The sequence below is a fragment of the Pinus tabuliformis genome, chromosome 4_1, assembly GCF_031772625.1.
Source record: "Pinus tabuliformis cultivar Carrire ecotype Pingquan chromosome 4_1, CPIR1, whole genome shotgun sequence".
NCBI classification, from domain to species: domain Eukaryota; kingdom Viridiplantae; phylum Streptophyta; class Pinopsida; order Pinales; family Pinaceae; genus Pinus; species Pinus tabuliformis.
Window position 1 is genome coordinate 978,938,514 of NC_142303.1, and position 9,606 is coordinate 978,948,119.

Here is a 9,606-nt window from a genome sequence, read left to right on the forward strand (position 1 = left end):
AACTTGTATCTCTCAATCATCATTGCCATCGTGTGTTCTCGTCTCCATTCCCCTCCTCCCATTTTATCCTTCATATGTCATTGTTAATAACAAAATAAAGTATTAAAAGAAATGAGATCCTTTCATCTTATTATCATTAAAATAAAATATGTGTGCTTATGACCTAATTTCTCATGAACAACATTTGTTTTAATAGTTTCTTCCTTTTAATCCATGTGCCACTCAATATTTATTTTTTCGTAAATTATAATAACTAGTTTTAAGAGACTATTTTAACCCTAAAGCCCCACGTGCAATTTAATATCAATTGAAGCGATCAAAGTTCGTTCTTGACGTTAAATATTCCAGAAGACTTGGAATATAAAGATCTCCATTGAGATAAAATAATATATATTAGAATGTATGAGTAAGATGATACAAATGAGAATGAGGGTTCTGTATATATAGCCAGGTAAGTACCCTTTCACTAACGGTTATGTCCTTAGGGGCATACCTTTTCATTAATTTCTAACTAATTAATCATTAATCTTATTTGTTGTCTTTTACATTATTTGTGTTTATTTTTATATAAATTTAGTTTGTTATGTTGCCTTCCCCTTCAAAAAGCTTTGTCCTCAAAGCTTACTGATGAAGGATCAATTCTCTTCTGTTGATCGGCATATCTTCTTATTTCTGAGCTTTCATCTTTGTTGATACAAGATGATATGATGTTTTGAGAGATAGACAGAATTGTCGTACTAAAAATGGATCAGACCATCCTAGATTAATCTTCTGGGAAATCTTCTGACCCTTGGAGATGTGGGGTGAATAGTTATCATATGATTGAATTGAGCTTATTTCAGTATTCTTCGAAACATAAGTATGTTTATGTTCTGTGTGATATAAATTTGTAGATTTATCAAGGTGTCTACACTTGTGATTCAGATGTAAATAAGGAATTTTTCTTGTTTGAACTTCCTTAAACGCTTTTATGGTAGTTTCCTAATTTCCATCAGGCATTGTTATTGTTGACTTAACTATAAAATCTTTATTTGGGGTGTCCTTTGTTTGAATGACAACCTCTAAGTACGTTTTTACTTCGACAGGGTTTGGATTTGCTTGAATTGCGATATTAGTGGTATTGATGTTTGTTTCTTCAGTTTGGACTGCTACATCTTGATATTTTGATGCTTCCTTTGCGACGAGCTCTTTGAACCTATTCGTCATAACTTCTTTTCGTCCTTAAGTTTTTTAATATTTTTGAGCAAATTTTGATTATGATTTTTAAGACATAAACATTCCTCATTCTCTGAGTCAACTTTATTTTGGCCCACGCTTCTCGTCTTTTAAACACTGGATTTGTTCTACTAATGTCTGGTTAAGGCTCTTTAAACGTAAATTTCCTTCTTCTTGTTCTAATAAACACTCCTTGAGTTCCTTTGATGCTTTAACTTTCTTGACTTGTTCGAGTAGTTTTTCCTGGTGATCTTTGAGGTGCAAAATTTGTTTGTCTTTGTTGCAGATGACTTCTTTAATCTCTTTCTGCTTCTTTGATATAGTTTTTTCGTTATCTTGAAACATCAAGTCTGAGATATCCTTAAGGTCTTCTAATGACGATATTATTGATTTTGATTTACTTGTTATGTCTCGAAATGTGGTGATCTTCCCTTTATAAGGAAACGTCAAAACTTGTTTCTTTATGTTTAACATGAATGCACCCAAATCCTTAAACTAGGGTTGACCGAGTATGATGTCACTCTTTTTATCCATCCTTACAACATGAAATGGACATATGTATCATAATGACCTATTGTCATTTGTAGATCACTAATTTTATACTCTTTTTGGTTAAAAATATTTTTCCTTACACCAATGCTTAGCTCTAGAATTAATAGCTTATTTTTCAAGTTGATGTTGATATAATTTTTATCGTTGCTTGGGCTGATGGCAACATTAACTTCTCTTCCTTGGATACTTCCTTTTAATGTAATTACTCAGTGATTTGTAACTGAAAGACCATTATAGGAAAACCTTTCTTCCTTCGTCATTTTAGAATTGAGCTCCATCATTTTTTTTCAATGATTGATCCCATTTGTTTTGTTGATATGACTTAAGGTATTATGTAATCACCTTTTTTTTTTTTTTTTTTTTTAAATATGTAACTATATTAAAAATTATATAATATAGTTTTTTTTAATAAGTCTTGTAATAATAAATATAATTAATAACTAACTAACTAATTAATTATATAATAATTAATAAATATAATTAATAATTAATTATATAATAGAACTAAATTAATTTAAAATATATATATTGAATGGACCAAGAGACAGGGCTCGTCCAAGGGGGGTGACTATTGACGAATGGCTTCCACGAAAAATATGGCAGGAGCAAGCGGGTGGCTGGTTGAGCAGGTACAATGATCGTGAAGTCTGGTGGATGTTATCAGTTGGGGACCAAGTGACAGTGACGAGGGTGTTGAGTTGTCGTGGCAGCCGTTAGAGGTAAAAAATGAACCGGGTTGGCGTGGATTTGAATAGAACTGTGGAAATGGTGGTGGCATTGGAGTTTTCAGGGGGCAGGACGTCGGGACAAGGAGCAGACCGCGAGGACAAGGCAACATAGGGTTTGCATGGCTTTCGGTCAATTAACTCTGCCTACCACTCCTGAAGAAATGTTTCGAAGTTTGTGTAGCTATGGTTATATATAAATGTAAAATACAAATATGGAGCGAAGGGAGATACGATAACACGAGAAGAAATGTTTGAAATTCGTGTATATGTAGTGATATGTGCACAACGTCAATGATGGGAGGTGGGTTGGCAGTAGCCGGTGACAGATTGATGGTGGGTGGCCATAACAAGTGTATGTTGACGACTGCAAACTCGGGTTGATGGTCAATTGGGTTGACCATTGGTCAAGTAATAATTTATTTACTTATTTATTTTTGGTATATTTTTTTAATATATTTTGAATCGTTTTTTTCTAATAATAATAATAATTTTATTTTTTCAAGTTAATTCTCTTATTTTTCCTCAATTCTTCTCTTTTTTGTATTTTTTTAAATACTTTTTTTTTAATAACATATATATTTTTTCTAATAGTGGCCAAAGGTCTAAATGGAAAAACCACCAGAATGGAGAACCTCCTTCTTGTAGCAAATACTTGATTGATGAAAACAAAATTGACGACGAGTTGGAAGCCAATGGCCGGATCAGGAGTGGCTCTACTACTAATGCAGCAAATAAAGTTCATTCTTGACGCTAAATATTCTAGAAGGCTTGGAATATAAAGAACTCCATTAAAATACAATAATATATATTAGAATATATGAGTAAAATGATACAAATGAAAATGAGAGTCCTATATATATAACCAGATAATGCCCTTTCACTAACAGTTATGTCCTTAGAAACATAAATTTTCATTAATTACTAACTAATTGATCATTAATCTTATTTATTGTATTTTACATTATTTATGTTTATTTTTATATAAATTACATTATTTAGGTTTATTTTTATATAAATTTAATTTGTTACATCAATTTTTTCATAAATTCTAACAATTAGTTTTAAAATACTATTTTAACCCAAAAAAGGCCACCAAGTGTGCATTTAAATATAATTTGAACAAGCATGGCTTTTTTTTTAATTATTATTACAAGTAGTTTTTAATGAAGATTTTGGAAATCCATATTTATACAAATATTCAGCAAAAACGAGGAATCGAATACAATACCACCACGATTAAAATAAAATATAGAATTTATGAATTGTGGTTTAGGGTATACAACCACCTTTCAGTTATGGCACTTTCATTTATATGTTATTGTTTTCATTTCCTTAACATATGTATAATGTCGATAATTCTTTTGTTTTTTTTAATTGTGAAAAAACTATCCTATACTAGTTCAACGAGTATAAACGAGTGTTCCTATGACCTATGGATTATAACAAATCTTGAGCCATCTTTTTATTATATTTGTTTGTATTAGCGAGTGGATTGATGTAAGAAAATGTGTCCTTATATTCTAGCATGGTTCATATTGCATTTCGTAGCATCATTTAGTACTTTGTCATTTTCCTTTCTCCACAAGTGTGCTTCATAACTTTTAATATAATATGTTTAAAGCTTATATATTTTATTAAAAGCTATTTTTGGATGGTGATTTATTTTGTTATAATTTATTAGAAACTATTTTTGAATGGTGATTTAATTTGTCAAATCTTCTGGTCACTTCAATTTCTAAACTCTATTTAATATTTTGGAAAGTTCTTGCTAGAAACATTATTTATAATATTCTACCCACACTCATTTCCCCATTTTCATTGAAGATGTGGAAATATTTTGGAAAGTTCTTGCTGGAAACATTATTTCTAATATTCTACCAACACTCATTTCCCCATTTTCATTGAAGATGTGGACATTTGAGGATTTTGAAACTCAAAAACCATTTACGGTGTAATAACAAGGTGGGGTTTAATATGTTTATATCAATATTTTTCCAAAATGTTAAATTTGTTTCCCAAGCTATTTTCATATGAGAAAGGGTACTTAACTCCCATAAAAGAGTGTAATATCCAAAGTAGAAAAATAAGCCCTACATTATCATAGGTTCATGTCTGAGAGCTTTTGAAATCAAGTATTCACAAGTCTATGAAATTATTTAATTCAATTGATGAGAAAGATAAAAAAATATTAACTAATTTCGAAAGTGGTTCAAATTTTGTCAAAATAATATAAAAAATTATTCATATATTTTTTTAAAAATTGATATATATAGGCTAAAAAATAAATAAAGTGTGTAGTACAGTTAGAGAAAAACAAATAGTCAATGGTAGATAACACTAGGATTCATTGTGATTAATATCTAGTCTAGATTGTAGCAACACAACTTAACCCATATTCACAAACACTCTAGATTGTTCTAGACTTCCCTCAACTAATCTTGCTTTCTATATGCAAGTTTTTCTCTTTTGTAAGTTGTTTAGAGGGGATGGCCCAAAGGTACTCTAGACTATTCTAGATTTCCTCAACTAAGCTTGCTATCTATTTGCATATTTTTTGTTGAAATATGTAACTAGCTTCGATCTTCATAATGACATATGTAATCATGATTTTATATATTTAATGAAAAGAAAAAAATAAATTTATTATTGTTTTTCTTGAGGCATGGGTTTCATGCTCAAGGGAAATATATTTTTAGGTCAAGCACCAATTGAGTGCTTCTAGGTTTGTCATAAATTCTATTGGGTCATTGTCATCTATTGAAGACCCATTTGGGAATGTTACATATTGTAAAGAAAAGATTATTGAGTCAAAATAGAGTCAAAAGGACCCTCCAAGACCTTGTCATGGCACAAAGATCAAGTCAGCCTACATAAAGGGACAAGTCTGCCTAAAGAAAGCAATTTTTACCCCTCAAAAGCCTATATATAAGAAGGAACTCAACCTCATTTCAAGACACTCTAAAGCAAGTTCGATCTCCTCAAGATAGAAGCTAGAAAAGGATGAAGAAGGAGTAGAAGAACAAGTTCGAAGTTTTTGGGCCTCTCTCTCTCTCTTATTAGGGTTTCTACAGTTACTGGGCAAGACGAAATTCTAGAGCTGCATTGAAACTGTGAAGCTGCATCGAAGCTGTAAAGTTGCATTGAAGCTATGAAGTTGCTAGGTTGAAGCTGTGAAGTTATAAGGTCAAAGTCTTAAAGCTGCAAGGTCGAAGTTGTGAAAGTTTAAAGCTGTGAAGTTGCAAGGTCAAAGTTGTGAAGTTGTTTCTAGGTCGAAGATGTGAAGCTGCTAGGTCAAAGTCGTTGAAGTTGCATCAAGGTCGAAGTTGTTGAAGCTGCTAGGTCGAAGTTGCAGAAATTGTTGTTGGGGTCGAAGTTGTTGAAGTTGTTGAAGGTAAAATTTTGTTGCTAGAAGTTGTTCAAGATGTCTTGGTCTTGGAGGATCTTGGTCAAGGATCATAGGTCTTGGAATTCATCAATTGAATTTCTATAAGAAGAGAATAATTCTGGCAGGTTTTCCTCTCAATTGGAGAGGTTTTAGCCCTGGTTGATCGCCTACATCTTCTGTCCTATTGTTCTTTATTATTTGATACTTGTTTGATGATATAGAACACTAATAATAATAAAGGAAAGAAGAAGTTAATCAAGTAAAATAAAAATATGTCACAAGCAATTATCAAAATAAGAGAAATCACCTACACTTGATGCCCCATGGATTTATTAACGTGGTATCAGAGCTAGTGTGACAAGGCAAGGAAAGGTAGCTTAAAGAAGGATATTCGAGGGTCGAAGCACTAGAATATCAGAAAAGGATCGAAGTAATTTTGGGTTTGTTTTGGGTTATTCTTGTTCACGAGTTTGAGGAGATTAGGGCTCTTTTGTTGCAACAAAATCTAAATTATTACGGTCGCCCAAGGAGGCTGAAAAAAGTGGAATCCAGGCGAAGAAGAGAGAAGGGTAAAATCTCTATCTTTTTCTCACACGTGTAGAAACTAGGGTTTATGCAATGACTGAAAATTGTAGTCAAATCGTAGGGGTAAAAAAAGAGGTGAAATAATAAGTTGCAACTACTGGAAGGAAAATTTGACTAAGGGAGACTTCAAGGAATGTAACACATGTGAGAGGTTTAATAATACTCTCCACAATGGTATTGGGAGCTTCTGAGAGCGCCTAGGGTTTGACGCGGCTTTGCAACTGGCAGGCCTTCACAAACTGTGTCGTTCAGCGTTTTACCTCCAGCTATAAGGCATCTATAGCACACTTAGGCACAACTTCCACGAAATGGAATCCCCTCAGGGGGAGGACATGGTGCCTCCCCCCGCTGATACGGAAAACACCCTGCGACAGACTGAAAATGACAGGAAGGACCCTCTAGAAGACACAGCAACAGAGAAGGAAAATATGCCAATGAATAACAACACAAATGAAGAACCATGAGTGACGTCAACCACTTGCAAGCCGGTAGCAGATGACAGACCCAAAATCGAGCTCCCAAGTCAGAGAATCAACACTCAGATCCAGTTTATGAGGGATCATGCTTTGATAGGAAAGTTCATAGGCCTTTGGCCAACGGAGAAAGCGTTGCACGGCTGGATCACAGCCAAATGGAAGCCAAAGGGGCATATAACTCTGCAGTTAGGGCCCAAGGGCTTCTTTACTGCCATTTTCAACTGTCTGGAGGACCGAAACAGGGTATTGGATGGAGGACCATATTTCTTCAATGAACCAGGGTTATACCTAAGAGGATGGATCGAGCGCTTTAACACAGACAAATAAGATCTAAGCTGGGCCCCGGTGTGGTTGCGCCTTTACTCTCTCCCCCTGGATTATTGGGACGAAGACTCTTTGCGAGACATTGGTAATGGTTTAGGCGAATTCATCAAAGTGGCAGAGGAGACAAAGCTGAAGTGATACACCTCCTATGCGCGGATCTGTGTATACATGCACCTCAACAAAGCTCTCCCAGATGCGGTAAGCCTCTACCATGATGATTATGAATGGTTACAAACAATAGATTACGAGCATGTACCATTCCGCTGTTGAAAATGCCACGCCCTGGGCCATTTATTCCGAGACTGTCCCTCCAATATAAAATCCACGACCACCCCTTCAATGGACAAATCCGACTTGGACGGGTTCTCAAAAGTCCCAAATCGCAAAAAGACCCATAAAAAGCCCTCTACCTCAACCAAAAAACCTGTCACCAGCACCTCCTTGCCTTCAACAAGCAACAGCTTTGAAACCCTGCTCCAGCCGGAGGTTCTTATTTTAGATAATCAGGAACAACCTGTAGCCATTCCTAAGACTTCCGCCCATTTTACTCCATCCAGCTCAAAGAAAACCCCCACTCCTAAGCAACCCGTGGACACCAAACCGCCCTCTCCCTGCAACCTGCAGAAAAAGACTGCTCAGGGAATGGAGATAGATAGCATTCAGATGCAGCTCACGATAGTAGATGATACAGAGGCAGAGCAGGAAACAGTATAGCACATGGAAGAGGAACCAGAGAGCTTCGACATCGCAGATCTAGATATACTGGGACTTCAACAGGCATGTAAGAAAAAGGAATATGACAAAATTCCTGAGCGACAGCTAGAGAACTTAGAAGTAATTCTCTCAAGAGCATAGAAGAAAATATCATTAGGTGTCCAAACTGGTAGTCAGTGGGATGGAAGAAACATCTTCAAAGACAACAAGAAACAAGGAAGAAAAACAGATCTTCAGAGAACCATCCGCATAGAGGAAATGTTAGTGGAATCTGGAAGATACTCCAAGCTTACCAAATATTATAATCCCCTTCCTAATCGTGAACCATGAAGCTCATCTCATGGAACATTAGAGGGGTCAACAGCCCGGGAAAGGGTCGACTAATAAATAACATGCTACAACAGGAAACGCCTCAAATTCTCTTCTTGTAGGAGACCAAGTGTAATTCCACAACGTTGGATTAGAACCTAGCCAAAGTGTGGCCAGGAAGTAAAGAAGTGGCGGTGGACGCCATAGGAGCCTCAGGAGGGCTAGCCATCATTTGGGATGATAGAGCTATAACACTTACCAACATACATGCCAGTAAGCACTTTATTCAAGCCATGTTTCATATAACAGGGACAAATGTTCATGGACATTAACCAATGTCTATTTTCCCCAGGAGGCAACAAAAAAAGTAGACACACTGGACACCTTAACTCAGATCAACTCAGAAAGATCCCACCCACTTTGGATCACCGGAGGGGACTTCAACATGATTACAAGATTGGAGGAAAAAAGAGGAGGAAGGATCAAGCTGGACTGCGAAAGCACTCACTTCAAAAACTACATTCATAATAATAGGCTTATAGATATGGAATTCAGCAATGGCGTTTATACTTGGAACAACAGGCATACAGATGCCCACCAAATTGCATCTCGATTAGATAGATTTCTGCTCTTTGATAACGCAATTCATCTTGGCAGGGATCTCTTGGCCTCTATACTGCCATTCTCTCGCTCGGACCACTGGCCTACTAGGCTCCACTAGCAAAGACCGGGAGACAATGTTCACAGGCCCTTTCGCTTTGAAGCCTTTTGGTTGAATCACCCAGATTTTAATAACCTGATAACAGAGACATGGAAAAATTTCACACCACCAGAAGGCGCAAAAATGTACAAGTTCCAACAAAAGCTAAAAAATCTCAAGGAAAAAATAAAACAGTGGAATCGCTCTACCTTCGATAACATCTTTCAGGCACAACACTCTCTTGAACAAGCAATGCAAAAATTACAACAGAGAATCATAGCTGAAGGCAGATCTAAAACCATAGCAGAACAGGAACGTCAACTACAAACGCAGATCTCAGAAAGAGCAAGACATGCAAAGATTCTTTGGAGACAAAAATCGAGGATCCATTGGCTCAAGGAGGGTGAGCGCAATACAAAGTTCTTCCACCATACCACGATCCAGCGAAGAATGCATAACAACATTACTCTCCTCCAAAATCGACAAGGAGATCATCTAGAGAAGCATGAAGATATAGAAGAGGAACTCCTCACCCAATTTCGGAGGGTGCATCAGGAAACGGAGGCTGATCGGCGGCCAGCTATAGAGAAGATCATTAAGATTATTCCCAAGATCATA